The sequence below is a fragment of the Oncorhynchus clarkii genome, chromosome 26, assembly GCF_045791955.1.
Source record: "Oncorhynchus clarkii lewisi isolate Uvic-CL-2024 chromosome 26, UVic_Ocla_1.0, whole genome shotgun sequence".
Lineage (NCBI taxonomy): Eukaryota > Metazoa > Chordata > Actinopteri > Salmoniformes > Salmonidae > Oncorhynchus > Oncorhynchus clarkii.
In genome coordinates, this window is record NC_092172.1 from 20,514,221 (window position 1) to 20,537,294 (window position 23,074).

Genomic DNA, 23,074 nt, shown 5'->3' on the forward strand with positions numbered 1-23,074 from the left:
GGAAGGGAGGAAGGGATAGGGAGAGAGAGGGAGGGAGGAAGGGATAGAGAGAGAGAGAAAGAGAGAGAGGGGGAGAGAGAGGGATAGAGAGAGAGGGAGGGAGGGAGGGAGGGAGGGAGGGAGGGAGGGAGGGAGGGAGGGAGGGAGGGAGGGAGGGAGGGAGGGAGGGAGAGAGAGAGAGGGAGAGAGAGGGAGGGATAGAGAGAGAGAGAGAGAGAGAGGGATAGAGAGAGAGAGAGAGAGAGAGAGAGGGAGGGAGGGAGAGGGAGGGAGAGAGAGAGAGAGAGGGAGAGGGAGGGAGTGATAGAGAGAGAGAGGGAGAGAGAGGGAGGGAGGAAGGGATAGGGAGAGAGAGGGAGAGAGAGGGAGGGAGGAAGGGATAGGGAGAGAGAGAGAGAGAGAGGGATAGAGAGAGAGAGAGAGGGAGAGGGAGGGAGGGAGAGGGAGGGAGAGAGAAAGAGAGGGAGGGAGAGGGAGGGAGGGAGGAAGGGATAGACAGAGGGAGAGAGAGGGAGGGAGAAAGGGATAGAGAGAGGGAGAGAGAGGGAGGGAGGAAGGGATAGAGAGAGAGAGGGAGAGAGAGGGAGGGAGGAAGGGATAGGGAGAGAGAGAGAGAGGGAGAGAGAGGGATAGAGAGAGAGAGAGAGAGAGAGAGAGAGAGAGAAAGGGAGAGAGAGGGAGAGAGAGGGAGGGAGGAAGGGATAGAGAGAGAGAGAGAGGGAGAGAGAGGGATAGAGAGAGAGAGAGAGAGAGAGGGAGAGGGAAGGAGGGAAAGGGAGGGAGAGAGAGAGAAGGGATAGGGAGGAAGGGATAGAGAGAGAAAGGGAGAGAGAGGGAGGGAAGAAGGGATAGAGATAGAGAGGGAGAGAGAGGGAGAGAGAGGAAGGGAGGAAGGGATTTAGAGAGAGAGAAAGAGAGAGAGGGGGAGAGAGAGGGATAGAGAGAGAGAGAGAGGGAGAGGGAGGGAGGGAGGGAGGGAGGGAGGGAGAGGGAGGGGAGAGAGAGAGGGAGAGAGAGGGAGGGATAGAGAGAGAGAGAGAGAGAGAGAGAGAGAGAGAGAGGGAGGGAGGAAGGGATAGGGAGCGAGAGGGAGAGAGAGGGAGAGAGAGGGAGAGGGAGGGAGAGGGAGGGAGGAAGGGATAGAGAGAGAGAGGGAGAGAAAGGGAGGAAGGGATAGAGAGAGAGAGAGAGAGAGAGGGAGAGAGAGGGATAGAGAGAGAGTGGGAGAGAGAGGGAGGGAGAGAGAGAGAGAGAGGGAGAGGGAGGGAGGGATAGAGAGAGAGAGGGAGAGAGAGGGAGGGAGGAAGGGATAGGGAGAGAGAGGGAGAGAGAGGGAGAGGGAGGGAGGAAGGGATAGGGAGAGAGAGAGAGAGAGAGGGATAGAGAGGGAGGGAGAGGGAGGGAGGGAGGAAGGGATAGACAGAGGGAGAGAGAGGGAGGGAGAAAGGGATAGAGAGAGGGAGAGAGAGGGAGGGAGGAAGGGATAGAGAGAGAGAGGGAGAGAGAGGGAGGGAGGAAGGGATAGGGAGAGAGAGAGAGAGGGAGAGAGAGGGATAGAGAGAGAGAGAGAGAGAGAGAGAGAGAGAGAGAAAGGGAGAGAGAGGGAGAGAGAGGGAGGGAGGAAGGGATAGAGAGAGAGAGAGAGGGAGAGAGAGGGATAGAGAGAGAGAGAGAGAGAGAGAGAGAGAGAGAGGGAGAGGGAAGGAGGGAAAGGGAGGGAGAGAGAGAGAAGGGATAGGGAGGAAGGGATAGAGAGAGAAAGGGAGAGAGAGGGAGGGAAGAAGGGATAGAGATAGAGAGGGAGAGAGAGGGAGAGAGAGGAAGGGAGGAAGGGATTTAGAGAGAGAGAAAGAGAGAGAGGGGGAGAGAGAGGGATAGAGAGAGAGAGAGAGGGAGAGGGAGGGAGGGAGGGAGGGAGAGGGAGGGAGAGAGAGAGAGGGAGAGAGAGGGAGGGATAGAGAGAGAGAGAGAGAGAGAGAGAGAGAGAGGGAGGGAGGAAGGGATAGGGAGCGAGAGGGAGAGAGAGGGAGAGGGAGGGAGAGGGAGGGAGAGGGAGGGAGGAAGGGATAGAGAGAGAGAGGGAGAGAAAGGGAGGGAGGAAGGGATAGAGAGAGAGAGAGAGGGAGAGAGAGGGATAGAGAGAGAGTGGGAGAGAGAGGGAGGGAGAGAGAGAGAGAGAGAGAGAGAGAGCGAGAGAGAGAGGGAGGAAGGAAGGAAGGAAGGGAGAGGGAGGGAGGAAGGGATAGAGAGAGAGAGGGAGAGAGAGGGAGGGAGGAAGGGATAGAGAGAGAGAGAGGGAGAGAGAGGGAGAGGGAGGGATAGGGAGCGAGAGGGAGAGAGAGGGAGAGGGAGGGAGAGGGAGGGAGAGGGAGGGAGGAAGGGATAGAGAGAGAGAGGGAGAGAAAGGGAGGGAGGAAGGGATAGAGAGAGAGAGAGAGAGAGAGAGAGAGAGAGAGAGGGAGGGAGGAAGGGATAGGGAGCGAGAGGGAGAGAGAGGGAGAGGGAGGGAGAGGGAGGGAGAGGGAGGGAGGAAGGGATAGAGAGAGAGAGGGAGAGAAAGGGAGGGAGGAAGGGATAGAGAGAGAGAGAGAGAGGGAGAGAGAGGGATAGAGAGAGAGTGGGAGAGAGAGGGAGGGAGAGAGAGAGAGAGAGAGAGGGAGGAAGGAAGGAAGGAAGGGAGAGGGAGGGAGGAAGGGATAGAGAGAGAGAGGGAGAGAGAGGGAGGGAGGAAGGGATAGAGAGAGAGAGAGGGAGAGAGAGGGAGAGGGAGGGAGAGAGAGAGAGAGGGAGAGAGAGGGAGGGAGGGAGGAAGGGAGAGAGAGAGAGAGAGAGAGAGAGAGAGAGGGAGAGGGAGGGAGGGAGAGGGAGGGAGGAAGGGATAGAGAGAGAGGGAGAAAGAGGGAGGGAGGAAGGGATAGGGAGAGAGAGGGAAAGAGAGGGAGGGAGGAAGGGATAGAGAGAGAGGGGGAGAGAGAGGGAGGGAGGAAGGGATAGAGAGAGAGAGGGAGAGAGAGTGAGGGAGGAAGGGATAGAGAGAGAGAGGGAGAGAGAGGGAGGGAGGAAGGGATAGAGAGAGAGGGAGAGAGAGGGAGGGAAGAAGGGATAGGGAGAGAGAGGGAGAGAGAGGGATAGAGAGAGAGAGGGAGAGAGAGGGAGAGAGAGGGAGGGAGGAAGGGATAGAGAGAGAGGGAGAGAGAGGGAGGGAGGAAGGGATAGAGAGAGAGAGAGAGGGAGAGAGAGGGATAGAGAGAGAGAGAGAGAGAGAGAGAGAGAGGGAGAGAGAGGGAGGGAGGAAGGGATAGAGAGAGAGAGGGAGAGAGAGGGAGGGAGGAAGGGATAGAGAGAGAGAGAGAGGGATAGAGAGAGAGAGAGAGGGAGAGGGAGAGGGAGGGAGAGGGAGGGAGAGAGAGAGAGGGAGAGAGAGGGAGGGAGGAAGGGATAGAGAGAGAGAGGGAGATGGAGGGAGGGAGAGGGAGGGAGGAAGGGATAGAGAGAGAGGGAGAGAGAGGTAGGGAGGAAGGGATAGGGAGAGAGAGGGAAAGAGAGGGAGGGAGGAAGGGATAGAGAGAGAGAGGGAGAGAGAGGGAGGGAGGAAGGGATAGAGAGAGAGAGGGAGGGAGGAAGGGATAGAGAGAGAGAGAGAGGGAGAGAGAGGGAGGGAGGAAGGGATAGGGAGAGAGGGGGAGAGAGATGGAGGGAGGAAGGGATAGAGAGAGAGAGAGAGAGAGGGAGAGAGAGGGAGGGATGGAGAGAGAGAGGGAGAGAGCGGGAGGGAGGAAGGGATAGGGAGAGAGAGGGAGAGAGAGGGAGGGAGGAAGGGATAGGGAGAGAGAGAGAGAGGGATAGAGAGAGAGAGAGAGAGGAGAGGGAGGGAGGGAGAGGGAGGGAGAGAGAAAGAGAGGGAGAGAGAGGGAGGGAGAGGGAGGGAGGGAGGAAGGGATAGACAGAGGGAGAGAGAGGGAGGGAGAAAGGGATATAGAGAGGGAGAGAGAGGGAGGGAGGAAGGGATAGAGAGAGAGAGGGAGAGAGAGGGAGGGAGGAAGGGATAGGGAGAGAGAGAGAGAGGGAGAGAGAGGGATAGAGAGAGAGAGAGAGAGAGAGAGAGAAAGGGAGAGAGAGGGAGAGAGAGGGAGGGAGGAAGGGATAGAGAGAGAGGGAGAGAGAGGGAGGGAGGAAGGGATAGGGAGAGAGAGAGAGAGGGAGAGAGAGGGATAGAGAGAGAGAGAGAGAGAGGGAGAGGGAGGGAGTGAAAGGGAGGGAGAGAGAGAGAGGGAGAGAGACGGAGGGAGGAAGGGATAGAGAGAGAAAGGGAGAGAGAGGGAGGGAAGAAGGGATAGAGATAGAGAGGGAGAGAGAGGGAGAGAGAGGAAGGGAGGAAGGGATAGGGAGAGAGAGGGAGGGAGGAAGGGATAGAGAGAGAGAGAAAGAGAGAGAGGGGGAGAGAGAGGGATAGAGAGAGAGGGAGGGAGGGAGGGAGGGAGGGAGGGAGGGAGGGAGGGAGGGAGGGAGGGAGGGAGGGAGGGAGGGAGAGGGAGGGAGAGAGAGAGAGGGAGAGAGAGAGAGGGAGAGAGAGGGAGGGATAGAGGGAGAGAGAGAGAGAGAGAGAGGGAGAGAGAGAGAGAGAGAGAGAGGGAGGAAGGGAGAGGGAGGGAGAGAGAGAGAGAGAGGGAGAGGGAGGGAGGGATAGAGAGAGAGAGGGAGAGAGAGGGAGGGAGGAAGGGATAGGGAGAGAGAGGGAGAGAGAGGGAGGGAGGAAGGGATAGGGAGAGAGAGAGAGAGAGAGGGATAGAGAGAGAGAGAGAGGGAGAGGGAGGGAGGGAGAGGGAGGGAGAGAGAAAGAGAGGGAGAGAGAGGGAGGGAGAGGGAGGGAGGGAGGAAGGGATAGACAGAGGGAGAGAGAGGGAGGGAGAAAGGGATAGAGAGAGGGAGAGAGAGGGAGGGAGGAAGGGATAGAGAGAGAGAGGGAGAGAGAGGGAGGGAGGAAGGGATAGGGAGAGAGAGAGAGAGGGAGAGAGAGGGATAGAGAGAGAGAGAGAGAGAGAGAGAGAGAGGGAGAGAGAGGGAGGGAGGAAGGGATAGAGAGAGAGAGAGAGGGAGAGAGAGGGATAGAGAGAGAGAGAGAGAGAGGGAGAGGGAAGGAGGGAAAGGGAGGGAGAGAGAGAGAAGGGATAGAGAGAGAAAGGGAGAGAGAGGGAGGGAAGAAGGGATAGAGATAGAGAGGGAGAGAGAGGGAGAGAGAGGAAGGGAGGAAGGGATTTAGAGAGAGAGAAAGAGAGAGAGGGGGAGAGAGAGGGATAGAGAGAGAGAGAGAGGGAGAGGGAGGGAGGGAGGGAGGGAGAGGGAGGGAGAGAGAGAGAGGGAGAGAGAGGGAGGGATAGAGAGAGAGAGAGAGAGAGAGAGAGAGGGAGGGAGGGAGGAAGGGATAGGGAGCGAGAGGGAGAGAGAGGGAGAGGGAGGGAGGAAGGGATAGGGAGAGAGAGGGAGAGAGGAAGGGATAGAGAGGGAGAGGGATAGAGAGGGAGGGAGGAAGGGATAGAGGGAGAGAGGGAGAGAGAGAGAGGGAGGGAAGGATAGAGAGAGAGGGAGAGAGAGGGAGGAGGGGATAGAGAGAGAAAGGGAGAGAGAGGGATAGAGAGAGAGAGGGAGAGAGAGGGAGGGAGGAAGGGATAGGGAGAGAGGGAGAGAGAGGGAGGGAGGAAGGGATAGAGAGAGAGGGAGAGAGAGGGAGGGAGGAAGGGATAGGGAGAGGGAGGGAGGAAGGGATAGAGAGAGAGAGAGGGAGAGAGAGGGAGGGATAGAGAGAGAGAGGGAGGAAGGGATAGGGAGAGAGAGGGAGGGAGGAAGGGATAGGGAGAGAGAGGGAGGGAGGAAGGGATAGAGAGAGAGGGAGGGAGGAAGGGATAGGGAGAGAGAGGGAGGGAGGGAGGAAGGGATAGGGAGAGAGAGAGGGAGGAAGGGAGAGAGAGAGAGAGAGAGAGAGAGAGAGAGAGAGAGAGAGAGAGAGAGAGAGTTAGGAAGGGATAGGGAGAGAGAGGGAGGGAGGAAGGGATAGGGAGAGAGAGAGGAAGGGATAGGGAGAGAGAGGGAGGGATAGGGAGAGAGAGGGAGAGAGAGGGAGAGAGAGAGGGAGGGATAGGGAGAGAGAGGGAGGGAGAAAGGATAGGGAGAGAGAAAGGGAGCAAGGGATAGGGAGAGAGAGGGAGAGAGAGGGATGATAGGGAGAGAGAGGGAGAGAGATAGGGAGGGATAGCGAGAGAGAGGGTCAGTGGGAGAGCGAGGTAGAGATGTTACAAAGCCTGTGTGAGTTCAAGCCCATGCTAATAGGGTAACTGCATCGATTTCCATTTAGCTTCATCCTCTGATGTTATTTACAGCATTTAGCAACAAGGCCTCTCTCTCTCTCCTTTTAACCAGCTCTGGCATGCTGTCAAACCTGCCTCCCCCTCCCCCTTCCCACAACAACTGCCAAAACAACCAAATAGATTAGTTCTTTAACACAGGCCAAACTCTCCCTGCCTCCCCCTTTCTCGCTCTCTGTTAAGGGCCCTACACACTTCACGCAAACTATGCAAATGCAGCGATGGAGCGTTGTTTTCAGATATAGTTCTATGTACGTTGTCCACAACGTGGCACTGCACTCAGTGTGATGAGAGGTCATCAAAACTGTTCCAATGCAACAGTTGGACAACAGATGAAAATACTCCAAACTGTTTGCCTTTTTAAATTTTTAATTGTATCTATCAGGCATTGATTGAAATATATATAGCACATAAAACATTTTACTGGCATGGATGAATAATGAATGGTATTAAGGGATGAAAAATGAATGGCATTCAGGAATTTTGGTGGGAATAATTGTTATTCAATTTATCAAATCAAATTTCACAGTTTTTTGTTGTTGTTGAATGCACTCATGTTCTAATGGTATCAGGTATTTTTATATTTTGTGTTAATAAAGACAATTATATGTGTCTAATTCTCATAAATACAATGGGTGTATTTGCATAAATGAAAATATTAACATAAAGGGGTGGAACAAGGCTGCAACAACAAACACCTGCTCTGTCTAGGACTCTATGTCTACCTGCACTCACCTGCTCTGTCTAGGACTCTAGGTCTACTTGCACTCACCTGCTCTGTCTAGGACTCTAGGTCTACCTGCACTCACCTGCTCTCTCTAGGACTCTAGGTCTACCTGCACTCACCTGCTCTGTCTAGGACTCTAGGTCTACCTGCACTCACCTGCTCTGTCTAGAACTCTAGGTCTACCTGCACTCACCTCCTCTGTCTAAGAATCTAGGTCGACCTGCACTCACCTCCTCTGTCTAGGACTCTAGGTCTGCCTGTACTCACCTCCTCTGTCTAGGACTCTAGGTCTACCTGCACTCACCTCCTCTGTCTAGGACTCTTGGTCTACCTGCACTCACCTGCTCTGTCTAGGACTCTAGGTCTACCTGCACTCACCTCCTCTGTCTAGGACTCTTGGTCTACCTGCACTCACCTGCTTTGTCTAGGACTCTAGGTCGACCTGCACTCACCTCCTCTGTCTAGGACACTAGGTCTACCTGCACTCATCTGCTCTGTCTAGGACTCTAGGTCTACCTGCACTCACCTGCTCTCTCTAAGACTCTAGGTCTACCTGCACTCACCTGCTCTGTCTAGGACTCTAGGTCGACATGCACTCACCTCCTCTGTCTAGGACTCTAGGTCTACCTGCACTCACCTGCTCTGTCTAGGAGTCTAGGTCTACCTGCACACACCTCCTCTGTCTAGGACTAGGTCTACCTGCACTCTCCTGCTCTGTCTAGGACTCTATGTCTACCTGCACTCACCTGCTCTGTCTAGGACTCTAGGTCTACCTGCACTCACCTGCTCTGTCTAGGACTCTAGGTTTACCTGCACTCACCTGCTCTGTCTAGGACTCTAGGTCTACCTGCACTCACCTGCTCTGTCTAGGACTCTAGGTCTACTTTCACTCACCTGCTCTGTCTAGGACTCTAGGTCTACCTGCACTCACCTGCTCTCTCTAGGACTCTAGGTCTACCTGCACTCGCCTGCTCTGTCTAGAACTCTAGGTCTACCTGCACTCACCTCCTCTGTCTAAGAATCTAGGTCGACCTGCACTCACCTCCTCTGTCTAGGACTCTAGGTCTGCCTGCACTCACCTCCTCTGTCTAGGACTCTAGGTCTACCTGCACTCACCTCCTCTGTCTAGGACTCTTGGTCTACCTGCACTCACCTGCTCCGTCTAGGACTCTAGGTCTACCTGCACTCACCTCCTTTGTCTAGGACTCTTGGTCTACCTGCACTCACCTGCTTTGTCTAGGACTCTAGGTCGACCTGCACTCACCTCCTCTGTCTAGGACTCTAGGTCTACCTGCACTCATCTGCTCTGTCTAGGACTCTAGGTCTACCTGCACTCACCTGCTCTCTCTACGACTCTAGGTCTACCTGCACTCACCTCCTCTGTCTAGGACTCTAGGTCTACCTGCACTCACCTGCTCTGTCTAGGAGTCTAGGTCTACCTGCACACACCTCCTCTGTCTAGGACTAGGTCTACCTGCACTCTCCTGCTCTGGCTAGGACTCTAGGTCTGCCTGAACTCACCTGCTTTCTCAAGGACTCTAGGTCTACCTGCACTCACCTCCTCTGTCTAGGTCTACCTGCACTCACCTTCTCTGTCTAGGTCTACCTGCACTCACCTCCTCTTTCTAGGACTCTAGGTCTACCTGCACTCACCTCCTCTGTCTAGGACTCTAGGTCTACCTGCACTCACATCCTCTGTCTAGGTCTACCTGCACTCACATCCTCTGTCTAGGTCTACCTGCACTCACCTCTTCTGTCTAATTCAAGCTGCAATCACCTCCTCTGTCTAGGTCTACCTGCACTCACATCCTCTGCCTAGGTCTACCTGCACTCACATCCTCTGTCTAGGTCTACCTGCACTCACATCCTCAGTCTAGGTCTACCTGCTCTCACATCCTCTGTCTAGGTCTACCTGCATTCACCTCTTCTGTCTAATTCAAGCTGCAATCACCTCATCTGTCTAGGTCTACCTGCACTCACATCCTCTGTCTAGGTCTACCTGCACTCACATCCTCTATCTAGGTCTACCTGCACTCACCTCCTCTGTCTAGTTCTACCTGCACCCAACTCCTCTGTCTAGGACTCTAGGTCTACCTGCACTCACCTCTTCTGTCTAGTTCTACCTGCAATCACCTCCCCTGTCTAGGCCTACCTGCACTCACATCCTCTGTCTAGGTCTACCTGCACTCACCTCCTCTGTTTAGGTCTACCTGCACTCACCTCCTCTGTCTAGGTCTACCTGCACTCTCCTGCTCTGTCTAGGACTCTAGGTCTGCCTGAACTCACCTGCTTTCTCAAGGACTCTAGGTCTACCTGCACTCACCTCCTCTGTCTAGGTCTACCTGCACCCACCTTCTCTGTCTAGGTCTACCTGCACTCACCTCCTCTTTCTAGGACTCTAGGTCTACCTGCACTCACCTCCTCTGTCTAGGACTCTAGGTCTACCTGCACTCACATCCTCTGTCTAGGTCTACCTGCACTCACATCCTCTGTCTAGGTCTACCTGCACTCACCTCTTCTGTCTAATTCAAGCTGCAATCACCTCCTCTGTCTAGGTCTACCTGCACTCACATCCTCTGTCTAGGTCTACATGCACTCACCTCTTCTGTCTAGTTCTACCTGCAATCACCTCCTCTGTCTAGGTCTACCTGCACTCACATCCTCTGTCTAGGTCTACCTGCACTCACCTCTTCTGTCTAGTTCTACCTGCAATCACCCCCTCTGTCTAGGACTCTAGGTCTACCTGCACTCACCTCCTCTGTCTAGGTCTACCTGCACTCACCTCCTCTGTCTAGGTCTACCTGCACTCACCTCCTCTGTCTAGGTCTACCTGCACTCACCTCCTCTGTCTAGGTCTACCTGCACTCACCTCCTCTGTCTAGGTCTACCTGCACTCACCTCCTCTGTCTAGGTCTACCTGCACTCACCTGGGCTGTCTAGACTGCCTCATTAATACCTGCTGTTGTCACGTTTTGATGCATAATTCAACAAATAGCAGGATACCCTCGGATAAGAAATCTACACGTTTTCCTCTAGATTACACCTTTCTAAACATACTTTACATTGTTTGCGAGATCAGACATAATATCCCTATAATCAGTGTTCATTTTCGGAAGTTGCTTTCATTTCAGCACATCTAATTTGGAAAAACTGTTTAACTAAAGCAATTTATAACTATTTTAAATTCCACAAAAAAAGTGCACCCATCTTTCCTCTCTTTCTTGTGTTGTGTTGAAATGTTGCATCCCTGAAGAAGCTTTAGTGTTCTTATAGATGCAACTGAAAGACTATGTATTCCATTTCAGACGTTACCGGGGTGTGTTTGACAGGTCATTACAAACATTTCCGCGGTCGTAACGTTAACGGGGAAAAACGACAGGCACAAGGAAGAGGATGAAAGAGTCGCAGGAGTAAAATGAAAGAAATCAATCCAGTGAGATTTAATCTCTAGATCTTTAACCCCTGGCCTGATGGCATGGATACATAGCTGCTTTGATGTCTAACTTGTCCTTTCACAGCCCAGGGGTGTGTGTGTGTGTGTGTGTTTACTCAGGCCAACTGTCAGGGGCTCAGATAACAGACTAGACTGCTTTCCCCTCTGTTTTACTCATCCCTCCACCCACACTCCTTTATGTGTTCTTTCTATCTTTCTTTCATGTTCTCTCTCTCTCCTTCCTCAGATAGAGCCTGCAGCGAAACCCTGAATTAACACCCTGTAAAGCTCTACAGAGGATTACTGCACTAAAGAACAAATGAAGTCATCCAATGAGAGATATACCACACTCAAATCATACCATACAGGTGACCAGAAAGGCTCCTCCAAACCTGGCAGTCCATAGCTGACTCACAACATCAACTAGCCTAGATTTTCTTAAGCACCAAAGACAAAGACTACAGTGTGTGTATGTGCATGTGTGTGCGTGTTTGTGTGTGTGAGAGAGAGAGAGAGAGACAGAGTATGATTAGCATTCAGCAGACACAGGGCAGTATTAGTGTGATATTAATGTGGTTGTCACGTCTGGAACACAGACAGACTGCATTAAGCTTATCATCACTCTCCTGCACACATCAAGGACTTCTGGGGAGACAAGCCCTGCCAACCCACCGGTTTAAGAGCAACAGGAGAGGTGGAGGAGGAGGTATGGAGGAGGAGGGATGGAGGGGTGGAGAAGGAGGGATGGAGGAGGAGGGATGGAGAGGTGGAGGAGGAGGGATGGAGGGATGGAGGAGGAGGGATGGAGGGGTGGAGGGATGGAGGGGGAGGGACGGAGGAGGAGGGATGGAGAGGTGGAGGAGGGATGGCGGGGTGGAGGAGGAGGGGTGGAGGGGTGGAAGAGGAGGGGTGGAGAGGTGGAGGAGGGATGGAGGAGGAGGGATGTAGAGGTGGAGTAGGAGGGATGTAGAGGTGGAGGAGGAGGGATGTAGAGGTGGAGGAGGAGGGATGGAGAGGTAGAGGAGGAGGGGTGGAGGGGTAGAGGAGGAGAGATGGAGGGGTGGAGGAGGAGGGGTGGAGGAGGGGGGATGGAGAGGTGGAGGAGGGATGGAGGAGCAGGGATGGAGAGGTGGAGGAGGAGGGATGGAGGGGTGGAGGAGGAGGGATGGAGGGGTGGAGGAGGAGGGATGGGGTGGAGGTGGAGGGGTGGAGGAGGAGAGATGGAGGGGTGGAGGAGGAGGGGTGGAGGAGGAGGGATGGAGGGTGGAGGAGGAGGGATGTAGGGGTGGAGGAGGAGGGGTGGAGGATGAGAATGGATGGAGAGGTGGAGGAGGGATGGAGGGTGGAGGAGGAGGGGTTGAGGAGGAGGGATGGATGGGTGGAGGAGGGATGTAGAGGCGGAGGAGGAGGGATGGAGAGGTGGAAGAGGAGGGATGGAGACGTGGAGGAGGATGGATGGAGGGGGAGGGATGGAGGGGTGGAGGAGGAGGGATGGAGGGGGAGAGATGGATGGAGGGGTGGAGGAGGAGGGATGGGGGGTGGAGGTGGAGGGATGGAGGGGGAGGGATGGATGGAGGGGTGGAGGAGGGATGGGGGGTGGAGGTGGAGGGATGGAGGGGGAGGGATGGATGGAGGGGTGGAGGAGGAGGGATGGAGGGGTGGTGGAGGGGGAGGGATGGAGGGGTGGAGGGGGAGGGATGGAATGGTGGAGGGGGAGGGATATACAGGTGGTAGAGAGGAGGGATGGAGGGGTGGAGAGGTGGAGGAGGAGGGATGGAGAGGTGGAGGAGAGGAGAAAATCACACATTACACTCCCAAAAGTCAACGCATCCACTGTATCCCTGACATTATATCTATCTTCTATTTTCTGTGTGTGTGTGTGTGTGTGTGTCATGTTTTATGTTTGCATGTCTGTGGGACAGTGTGTTTTGTGTGGATAAGTAGAGTACAAACAGTATGAGACAGTATATTGACGTCCAATGTCTGTATCCAATGTCTGTATTTACTGTAAGTGTGTGTGTGTGTGTGTGTCATGTTTTATGTTTGCATGTCTGTGGGACAGTGTGTTTTGTGTGGATAAGTAGAGTATACATGTTCTATAAGGCGTGAGGAGTGATGCTGGCACAAACAGTATGAGACAGTATATTGACGTCCAATGTCTGTATCCAATGTCTGTATTTACTGTAAGTGTGTGTGTGTGTGTTTCTGTGAGAGCACAATACTTCCTGCATGTCCATTTGTGTGGCAGAGAGTAAAAGACAGAGATAAAAGGAGTAAACAAAAGGCCGGCAGAGAGAGAGAGACCAATAGAAGGTTTATGTCCTGTCATAGCCTCTATGAGTATATCTCTCTCAGAGAGCTCTTCACTTCCTCAGATGCATCATGTGGAGAGGAATGCAGTGACCTGCTACAATAGGATTCCAGGGAAAGCTAATTTAAGTCTGCTCCCCCACTCTATCCGGATCCCTCTCCCATTCTCTCATTTGAATGAAAACGGACAGTCTATTAACCATGCAGCATGCCTCCTTCCTTCAGCCTCTGTACATCCCTTCTTTTCCCCATCCTTTTGTCATTTCAGCCATGAAATACAGAGCTATACTAGTCAGATGGCAGTGATTATGACATTCTCTTACTGGGTTATGTGAAGAGAGAGGAACAGAGGACAATGACAACTGCGACATCTGTGGAGAGATGTCACTCAACATAGACAATGGACAGAGATTGTTGAGATCAGCTCTTACTGTGCATTACAGAGATCAGCTCTTACTGTGCATTACAGAGATCAGCTCTTACTGTGTATTACAGATATCAGCTCTTACTGTGCATTACAGAGATCAGCTCTTACTGTGCATTACAGAGATCAGCTCTTACTGTGCATTACAGAGATCAGCTCTTACTGTGCATTAGAGAGATCAGCTCTTACTGTGCATTACAGAGATCAGCTCTTACTGTGCATTACAGAGATCAGCTCTTACTGTGCATTACAGAGATCAGCTCTTACTGTGTATTACAGAGATCAGCTCTTACTGTGCATTACAGAGATCAGCTCTTACTGTGTATTACAGATATCAGCTCTTACTGTGCATTACAGAGATCAGCTCTTACTGTGCATTACAGAGATCAGCTCTTACTGTGCATTACATAGATCAGCTCTTACTGTGTATTACAGAGATCAGTTCTTACTGTGCATTACAGAGATCAGCTCTTACTGTGTATTACAGAGATCAGCTCTTACTGTGTATTACAGATATCAGCTCTTACTGTGCATTACAGAGATCAGCTCTTACTGTGCATTACAGAGATCAGCTCTTACTGTGCATTAGAGAGATCAGCTCTTACTGTGCATTACAGAGATCAGCTCTTACTGTGCATTACAGAGATCAGCTCTTACTGTGCATTACAGAGATCAGCTCTTACTGTGTATTACAGAGATCAGCTCTTACTGTGTATTACAGAGATCAGCTCTTACTGTGTATTACAGATATCAGCTCTTACTGTGCATTCCAGAGATCAGCTCTTACTGTGCATTACAGAGATCAGCTCTTACTGTGCATTACAGAGATCAGCTCTTACTGTGTATTACAGAGATCAGCTCTTACTGTGTATTACAGAGATCAGCTCTTACTGTGCATTACAGAGATCAGCTCTTACTGTGTATTACAGAGATCAGCTCTTAGTGTGCATTACAGAGATCAGCTCTTACTGTGTATTACAGAGATCAGCTCTTACTGTGTATTACAGAGATCAGCTCTTACTGTGCATTACAGAGATCAGCTCTTACTGTGTATTACAGAGATCAGCTCTTACTGTGCATTACAGAGATCAGCTCTTACTGTGTATTACAGAGATCAGCTCTTACTGTGCATTACAGAGATCAGCTCTTACTGTGCATTACAGAGATCAGCTCTTCCTGTGCATTACAGAGATCAGCTCTTACTGTGTATTACAGAGATCAGCTCTTACTGTGCATTACAGAGATCAGCTCTTACTGTGCATTACAGAGATCAGCTCGTATTGTGCATTACAGAGATCAGCTCTTACTGTGTATTACAGATATCAGCTCTTACTGTGTATTACAGAGATCAGCTCTTACTGTGTATTACAACTAAAGGAACCATCTATTTAGACATTTTACCAAAAATAAAATACTTACAAAGAAATGTGTGACATAGAAAAGCAGCCATTTTCTTTCTAGCTAGGCTGTTTTCTCCTGATCACTGAAGTCTATAATGAAGAGTGATTTGTTATAGAACATGATTCCTCCCCAAACCCTAGTAAAGCTAAGCGGAAGCCTTCCCCACCCCCTAGCACTCGTCTCAGGGCTAAGACGGGAGAGAGAGAATGACAGAAGGGAGAGAAAAGGAGAGGATTTAGACTTCATCTGGGGATGAACATGCCATCTCCTCCTTCTAAATACTATTCCCTCTGTCGGTCTTACCACTCCTCTTACTGCAACATGATTCCCTCACTCTTATTCCTCTCTCCTGTAGCTTACTGAAAAGGAGTGATACACATGTCCTCACCATACCCAATAACTCAGGCCCTAAGCACACTCGTATGGCCTTAACACACTGTCAGCTCCACTCTGACACATTTTGCCTGTGTGTAGATGGTGTATGTGTGCATTTGAAGTGAGCAGGGAGAGTGTGTGTGTGTGTGCGTGCGTGTGTGTGTGTGTGTGTGTGTGTGTGAAGCCAGTAGAGCAGAGAGAGCATGTGTGTAGGGGGTCTAACCTAGGGGATGAGAAATGAACACAGGCACATTTTACTGCATGTATTTTCATTTTACTGGTGCCGGGACCATCTGCTATCCATCCTGCTTCACACACAGGATACAAAGATAAACAGGACCATCTGCTATCCATCCTGCTCCACACACAGGATACAAAGATAAACAGGACCATCTGCTATCCATCCTGCTCCACACACAGGATACAAAGATAAACAGGACCATCTGCTATCCATCCTGCTCCACACACAGGATACAAAGATAAACAGGACCATCTGCTATCCATCCTGCTCCACACACAGGATACAAAGATAAACAGGACCATCTGCTATCCATCCTGCTCCACACACAGGATACAAAGATAAACAGGACCATCTGCTATCCATCCTGCTCCACACACAGGATACAAAGATAAACAGGACCATCTGCTATCCATCCTGCTCCACACACAGGATACAAAGATAAACAGGACCATCTGCTATCCATCCTGCTCCACACACAGGATACAAAGATAAACAGGACCATCTGCTATCCATCCTGCTCCACACACAGGATACAAAGATAAACAGGACCATCTGCTATCCATCCTGCTCCACACACAGGATACAAAGATAAACAGGACCATCTGCTATCCATCCTGCTCCACACACAGGATACAAAGATAAACAGGACCATCTGCTATCCATCCTGCTCCACACACAGGATACAAAGATAAACAGGACCATCTGCTATCCATCCTGCTCCACACACAGGATACAAAGATAAACAGGACCATCTGCTATCCATCCTGCTTCACACACAGGATACAAAGATAAACAGGACCATCTGCTATCCATCCTGCTTCACACACAGGATACAAAGATAAACAGGACCATCTGCTATCCATCCTGTTCCACACACAGGATACAAAGATAAACAGGACTATACTGCTATCACCCCCCCCCTCTTTCTCTTACTCCCCTCTCTCTCCATCTCTCTACCCACCCCCCCTCTTTCTCTTACTCCCCTCTCTCTCCATCTCTTTACCCACCCCCCTCTGTCTCTTACTCCCCTCTGTCTCCATCTCTCTACCCCCCCCCTATGTCTCTTACTCCCCTCTCTCTCCATCTCTCTACCCACCCCCCCTCTGTCTCTTACTCCCCTCTCTCTCCATCTCTCTACCCACCCCCCCCCCCCTCTTTCTCTTACTCCCCTCTCTCTCCATCTCTCTACCCACCCCCCCTCTGTCTCTTACTCCCCTCTCTCTCCATCTCTCTACCCACCCCCCCTCTGTCTCTTACTCCCCTCTCTCTCCATCTCTCCACCCACCCCCCCCCTCTTTCTCTTACTCCCCTCTGTCTCCATCTCTCTACCCACCCCCCCTCTTTCTCTTACTCCCCTCTCTCTCCATCTCTCTACCCACCCCCCTCTGTCTCTTACTCCCCTCTCTCTCCATCTCTCTACCCACCCCCCCTCTGTCTCTTACTCCCCTCTCTCTCCATCTCTCTACCCACCCCCCCCCCCTCTTTCTCTTACTCCCCTCTGTCTCCATCTCTCTACCCACCCCCCCTCTTTCTCTTACTCCCCTCTCTCTCCATCTCTCTACCCACCCCCCTCTGTCTCTTACACCCCTCTGTCTCCATCTCTCTACCCCCCCCCCTCTGTCTCTTACTCCCCTCTCTCTCCATCTCTCTACCCACCCCCCCCCCTCTGTCTCTTACTCCCCTCTGTTTCCATCTCTCTATCCACCCCCCCCTCTTTCTCTTACTCCCCTCTGTCTCCATCTCTCTACCCACCCCCCCTCTTTCTCTTACTCCCCTCTGTCTCCATCTCTCTACCCACCCCCCCTCTTTCTCTTACTCCCCTCTGTCTCCATCTCTCTATCCACCCCCCCCTCTTTCTCTTACTCCCCTCTCTCTCCATCTCTCTACCCACCCCCCCTCTTTCTCTTACTCCCCTCTCTCTCCATCTCTCTACCCACCCCCCTCTGTCTCTTACACCCCTCTGTCTCCATCTCTCTACCCCCCCCCCCCTCTGTCTCTTACTCCCCTCTCTCTCCATCTCTCTACCCACCCCCCCCACCCCTCTGTCTCTTACTCCCCTCTCTCTCCATCTCTCTACCCCCCCCCCTCTGTCTCTTACTCCCCTCTCTCTCCATCTCTCTACCCACTTTCTCTCTGTACTCTCCTTTTCTCTCTCTATATCTGTACCCTCTTTCTCTCTCAAACTCTTTCTTTCCCCATCTCTCTCTCTCTCTCTCTCCAACTCAGCGAGGGGCAGAGATAACACCTCAAGGCCATGCTGCTGCTGCCAACCCTCAAACCTCCTCTGCTCTCTCTCTCCCTCTCTATCCATCCCTCGCTCCCTCACTTTGGTTTTCTGATGAAAGAGGAGAGATGGATCAGAGGAAAACATGTCCCTCGTTTAACACAAAGCCTTGTATCTCCAGCCAAGGTTACATCCAGAGAACAGAGTCACTGCCCTTCACTATACACACCCACCCCAAGGTAGATACTTTGTAGAACCAACTTTTGCAGCAATTACAGCTGAAAGTCTATTGGAGTATGTCTCTATAAGCTTGACACATCTAGCCACTGGGATTTTTGCCCATTCTTCAAGGAAAAACTGCTCCAGCTCCTTCAAGTTGGATGAGTTCCGCTGGTGTACAGCAATCTTTAAGTCATACCACAGATTCTCAATTGGATTGAAGTCTGGGCTTTGACTAGGCCATTCCAAGACATTTAAATGCTTCCTCTTAAACCACTCAAGTGTTGCTTTAGCAGTATGCTTAGGGTCAGTGTCTTGCTGGAAGGTGAACCACCGTCCCAGTCTCAAAAACAAGTTTCCCTCAAGAATTTCCCTGTATTTTGCGCCATCCATCATTCCTTCAATTCCTACCAGTTTCCCAGTCCTCGTCGATGAAAAACATCCCATTTGGACTATTTTGTGTATGTCCATTACATGAAATACAAATACAAATCTGTTTAAATTACAGGTTGTAATGCAACTAAATAGGAAAAACACCAAGGGAGATGAATACTTTTGCAAGGCACTGTAAGCAAAAGAACACACAAGCATGCCTAAAATCACTAACTATTATGTGCTGTATTGCAGATTGGGTATTTGTGTGTGTGTGACTGCATGCGTTGGGTTGCTGTGTGTTGGGGGGCTATGATACAGATAGGCTCCAGTGGGTCGTAACAAACCTACTCTGACAATGGCTTAACGGGGGCACTGGCCTTTGGCTCCCGCATCTGTGGCTGTGTACTGCAGCCAAAACACCACCCACACTCACACACACACACACACACACACACACAAACACAAACTATGCTATCAGACATCTGTCATAATAATGACCTGTCCCACCCATCTCCTCTCCATCTCCTCTCCATCTCCTCTCCATCTCCTCTCCATCTCCTCCAGAAGGCCTACAAAAAGACCTCTCTTTAACACACTTAGTGTTTTGCTAGTAACAAATGCAGCATGGAAAGACAGAAAGGAGGTAAAGAGGGAGAGAAGAAGACAAGAGCTAATTAGCAGCTCGTTAGCAGCAGAGCAGTTCAGTCTAATTAAACGGTGTTTGTGATGTTAGTAGAATGGTTAAAATGTTGGCCCTGATATTCCAGTAAAGCTTTAAGGCTGTTTACTTATTCATCTACCAGTCGACTTCTTTTGTTCCTCTGACTTCATCTGAACTCAACACAAATGGTGGGAAAGTTGTGTTTATTTTAGTCTGAGGGGGAGTCAGAGATCAGTGTGTGTGTGTCTGTGTGTGTGTGTGTGTGTGTGTGTGTGTGTGTGTGTGTGTGTGTGTGTGTGTGTGTGTGTGTGTGTGTGTGTCTGTGTGTGTGTGTGTTCCTCTCTGAGAGGGCACACAGTTGTCTGATACACTTAGCCTCCTCATTAATATCAGAGCTCTTCAGAGACCGTATACAGCATCACTGCATCACACACACACCCTTTCTCTCTCTCCCCCTCCCTCCCTCCCTCACACTATCTTTCCCCCTCTCCCTCTATGGCCCTCTCTCATACTATTTTCCCTGTCTCTCTCCACATCTCTCTCTCTCACTCGCTCTCTTCCCCCCTCTCCCCCTCTTCTTTGGCATTGTCTCTCTCTGACTGCAGGTGTCCTCTCCGGTGGTGGCCAAAATGCCAACCTGCCCTCCATATGCCCGTCTGCCGTGTGCCAGCTACTCGCCCGCCACTCCCCACCAAGCTTAATCTGGCACACCCCACCCAAATCTGTTCCTATAACCCCCCCACTATCCCTGCCTAGTACTGCCCTGTCTCTACCCCACCCAAATCTGTTCCTATAACCCCCTCACTATCCCTGCCCAGTACTGCCCTGTCTCTACCCCACCCAAATCTGTTCCTATAACCCCCTCACTACTCCTGCCCAGTACTGCCCTGTCTATACCCCACCCACATCTGTTCCTATAACCCCCTCACTACTCCTGCCCAGTACTGCCCTGTCTATACCCCACCCAAATCTGTTCCTATAACCCCCTCACTACCCCTGCCCAGTACTGCCCTGTCTATACCCCACCCAAATCTGTTCCTATAACCCCCCCACTACCCCTGCCCAGTACTGCCCTGTCTCTACCCACCCACATCTGTTCCTATAACCCCCTCACTACTCCTGCCCAATACTGCCCTGTCTATACCCCACCCAAATCTGTTCCTATAACCCCCTCACTACCCCTGCCCAGTACTGCCCTGTCTATACCCCACCCAAATCTGTTCCTATAACCCCCCCACTACCCCTGCCCAGTACTGCCCTGTCTCTACCCACCCAAATCTGTTCCTATAACCCCCCCACTACCCCTGCCCAGTACTGCCCTGTCTCTACCCACCCAAATCTGTTCCTATAACCCCCCCACTACCCCTGTCCAGTACTGCCCTGTCTCTACCCCACCTAAATGTTCCCTTACCCCCCTCTCTTCTCTGCCCAGCTCCCCCCCAAGCTTCTGCCCCTAGAACTACAACACCCCATCCTGTATCCCTCTCCCAAACACAGGACCCAGCCCTCCATCCCCCTCGCCCCTCCACTCCCCCACAGCGGGAACCAGACCGCTGCCTCCATATGGACACTCCAGCTACTCACCCTCCATCCTTCCCTCTCCCTCCTCTCTCCCTTCCACAGCCAAGCCTCTACCAGCCACTCCTTCCCTCTCCCTCCTCCCTCCCTTCCACAGCCAAGCCTCTACCAGCCACTCCTTCCCTCTCCCTCCTCCCTCCCTTCCACAGCCAAGCCTCTACCAGCCACTCCTTCCCTCTCCCTCCTCTCTCCCTTCCACAGCCAAGCCTCTACCAGCCACTCCTTCCCTCTCCCTCCTCTCTCCCTTCCACATCCAAGCCTCTACCAGCCACTCCTTCCCTCTCCCTCCTCTCTCCCTTCCACAGCCAAGCCTCTACCAGCCACTCCTTCCCTCTCCCTCCCCTCTCCCTTCCACAGCCAAGCCTCTACCAGCCACTCGTCCCCTCTCCCTCCTCTCTCCCTTCCACAGCCAAGCCTCTACCAGCCACTCCTTCCCTCAGGGCTGGAGCTGTGTCCATGAACAGACTGTCCAAACACCCCCTCTCCCTCCTCTCCACTTTCATCCTCTCTCCTCTCACCTTCCCCTTTCTCATCCCTCTCCTCCTCTCACCTTGTCCTCCTACCAACTCCTCTCTCATCCTTCTCATTCATACTCTGTTCATTCATCCCTGAGGCAACACACCCAGATATGACACACACAGACCACAGCATACAGAGAAGTGATCGATCAGAATACATCAATTACACACAGAGTGGAAGATGAGTGTGCTAAACCACAAACATTGAACAGAAACACTGAACTGGAGGTTCTGTTGTCTCTTCTCTATGAGTTGAGTGTGTGTGTGTGTGTCAATGTCTGTATGTCAGTGTGTGTAGGCTGTGTGAGTGTGTGTGTGTCAGTGTGTGTGAGTGTTTGTGTGTGTGTCAGTGTGCGAAGGCTGTGTGAGTGTGTGTCAGTGTGTGTCTGTGTGTGTCTGTGTGTGTCAGTGTGTGTTTGTGTGTGTTTGTGTGTGTGTGTCTGTCAGTGTGTGTAGGCTGTGTGAGTGTGTGTGTGTGAGTGTGTGTGTGTGTGTGTGTGTGTGTGTGTCAGTGTTTGTGTGTGTGTGTCAGTGTGTGAATGCTGTGTGAGTGTGTGTCAGTGTGTGTCTGTCAGTGTGTGTGTTTGTGTTTGTGTAGGCTGTGTGAGTGTGTGTCAGTGTGTGTCTGTCAGTGTGTGTCTGTCAGTGTGTGTGTAGGCTGTGTAAGTGTGTGTGTCTCCTCTCCCTGGCCTTTCAGCACTGCTGTGACCTCTGTGACCTTTCAGCATGTTTTTTTTACCATGATGCTGCATATCTCCATTACCCTGACACCAGGCAGCTAGTTACACACACACACACACAAACAGAGGGTGGGTTAGACAGGCATATTCTCTCTGATAATTATTTCCACACTGCTCCATAAACACAGTTGATGGAATGTACTCCTTTAGATCTCATGATTATTCCTCCAGAGTCAGTCATCATTGGGCCAGTCAGTAGACAGGAGGTTCAGGTTACATCTATCCAGGTATGTCCCGCATAGTTTGTGTGTGTGTGTGGCTCGTCTTGACTCTGAATCGGACTTTAATTGGATGAATTAGACCCAGCCACTGATCCCCAGCACCCTGTCTAAACACTGTCTCGGAAAGATGGAGAGAGAGGAAGAAAGAAAGAAAGAGAGGGAGAGAGAGATAGAAAATTATTATTATTATTTAACTAGGCAAGTCTGTTAAGAACACATTTTTATTTACAATGACGGCCTACCAACAATGATTGCCTATACTGTATATATAGAGGGAGGGAGTGAGGGAGGGGGAGAGAGAAAGAGATCCTGCCTGGAGTCATCCTCAGTCTTTAACCGGATGTGAGGAGCTATCTTAATCTAGTCTCCCATAATTAATTTCCATTTCCTATGTGCCCAGAGCCTGTCAGTTTTACACCAATCATTCAGAGGGCTCACACACACACATATGCACAGACACACAAATTACGGATGCATACAAACACTTTGAAAATGCCCAAATATGTATTTACACACACACACACACACACACACACACACACACACACACACACACACACACACACACACACACACACACACACACACACACACACACACACACACACACACACACACACACACACACACACACACACGCACACACACACACTACGCCTCAGTATATTAGCTGTTCATCCATTACAGCACAACCCTCAGTACAGCCCCCTGACCCCGGCCATTCATTACCAATGCATTATCTAGCCCCCTCCTACATACTCACTGCAAGCCCCAACTGCTTTCACACTCTACTCATTACCCATCCGGCAGGGCCTGAGTTCACACTCATTTGACCTTTAACCTCTAACCCTAACACAGCTCCCGATACAGCAGAGGCTTGTTCCTGATGTCACACACAGAATATTACCTGATTCCCTAGACATGATACAGAAGATGACCTGATTCCATAGACATGATACAGAAGATGACCTGATTCCCTAGACATGATACAGAAGATGACCTGATTCCCTAGACATGATACAGAAGATGACCTGATTCCGTAGACATGATACAGAAGATGACCTGATTCCCTAGACATGATACAGAAGATTACCTGATTCCCTAGACATGACACAGAAGATTACCTGATTCCCTAGACATGATACAGAAGATTACCTGATTCCCTAGACATGATACAGAAGATGACCTGATTCCCTAGACATGATACAGAAGATGACCTGATTCCCTAGACATGATACAGAAGATGACCTGATTCCCTAGACATGATA

The 23,074-nt window shown here is 51.3% G+C and overlaps 1 protein-coding gene across 2 annotated transcripts in view; it reads right to left on the reverse strand.

Annotated features, from left to right (window-relative positions):
- The window catches only part of LOC139384731 (genetic suppressor element 1-like), a 307,652-nt gene that overhangs the window by 123,192 nt on the left and 161,386 nt on the right, over positions 1–23,074 (reverse strand). The gene's annotated exons all lie outside the window — the stretch shown is intronic.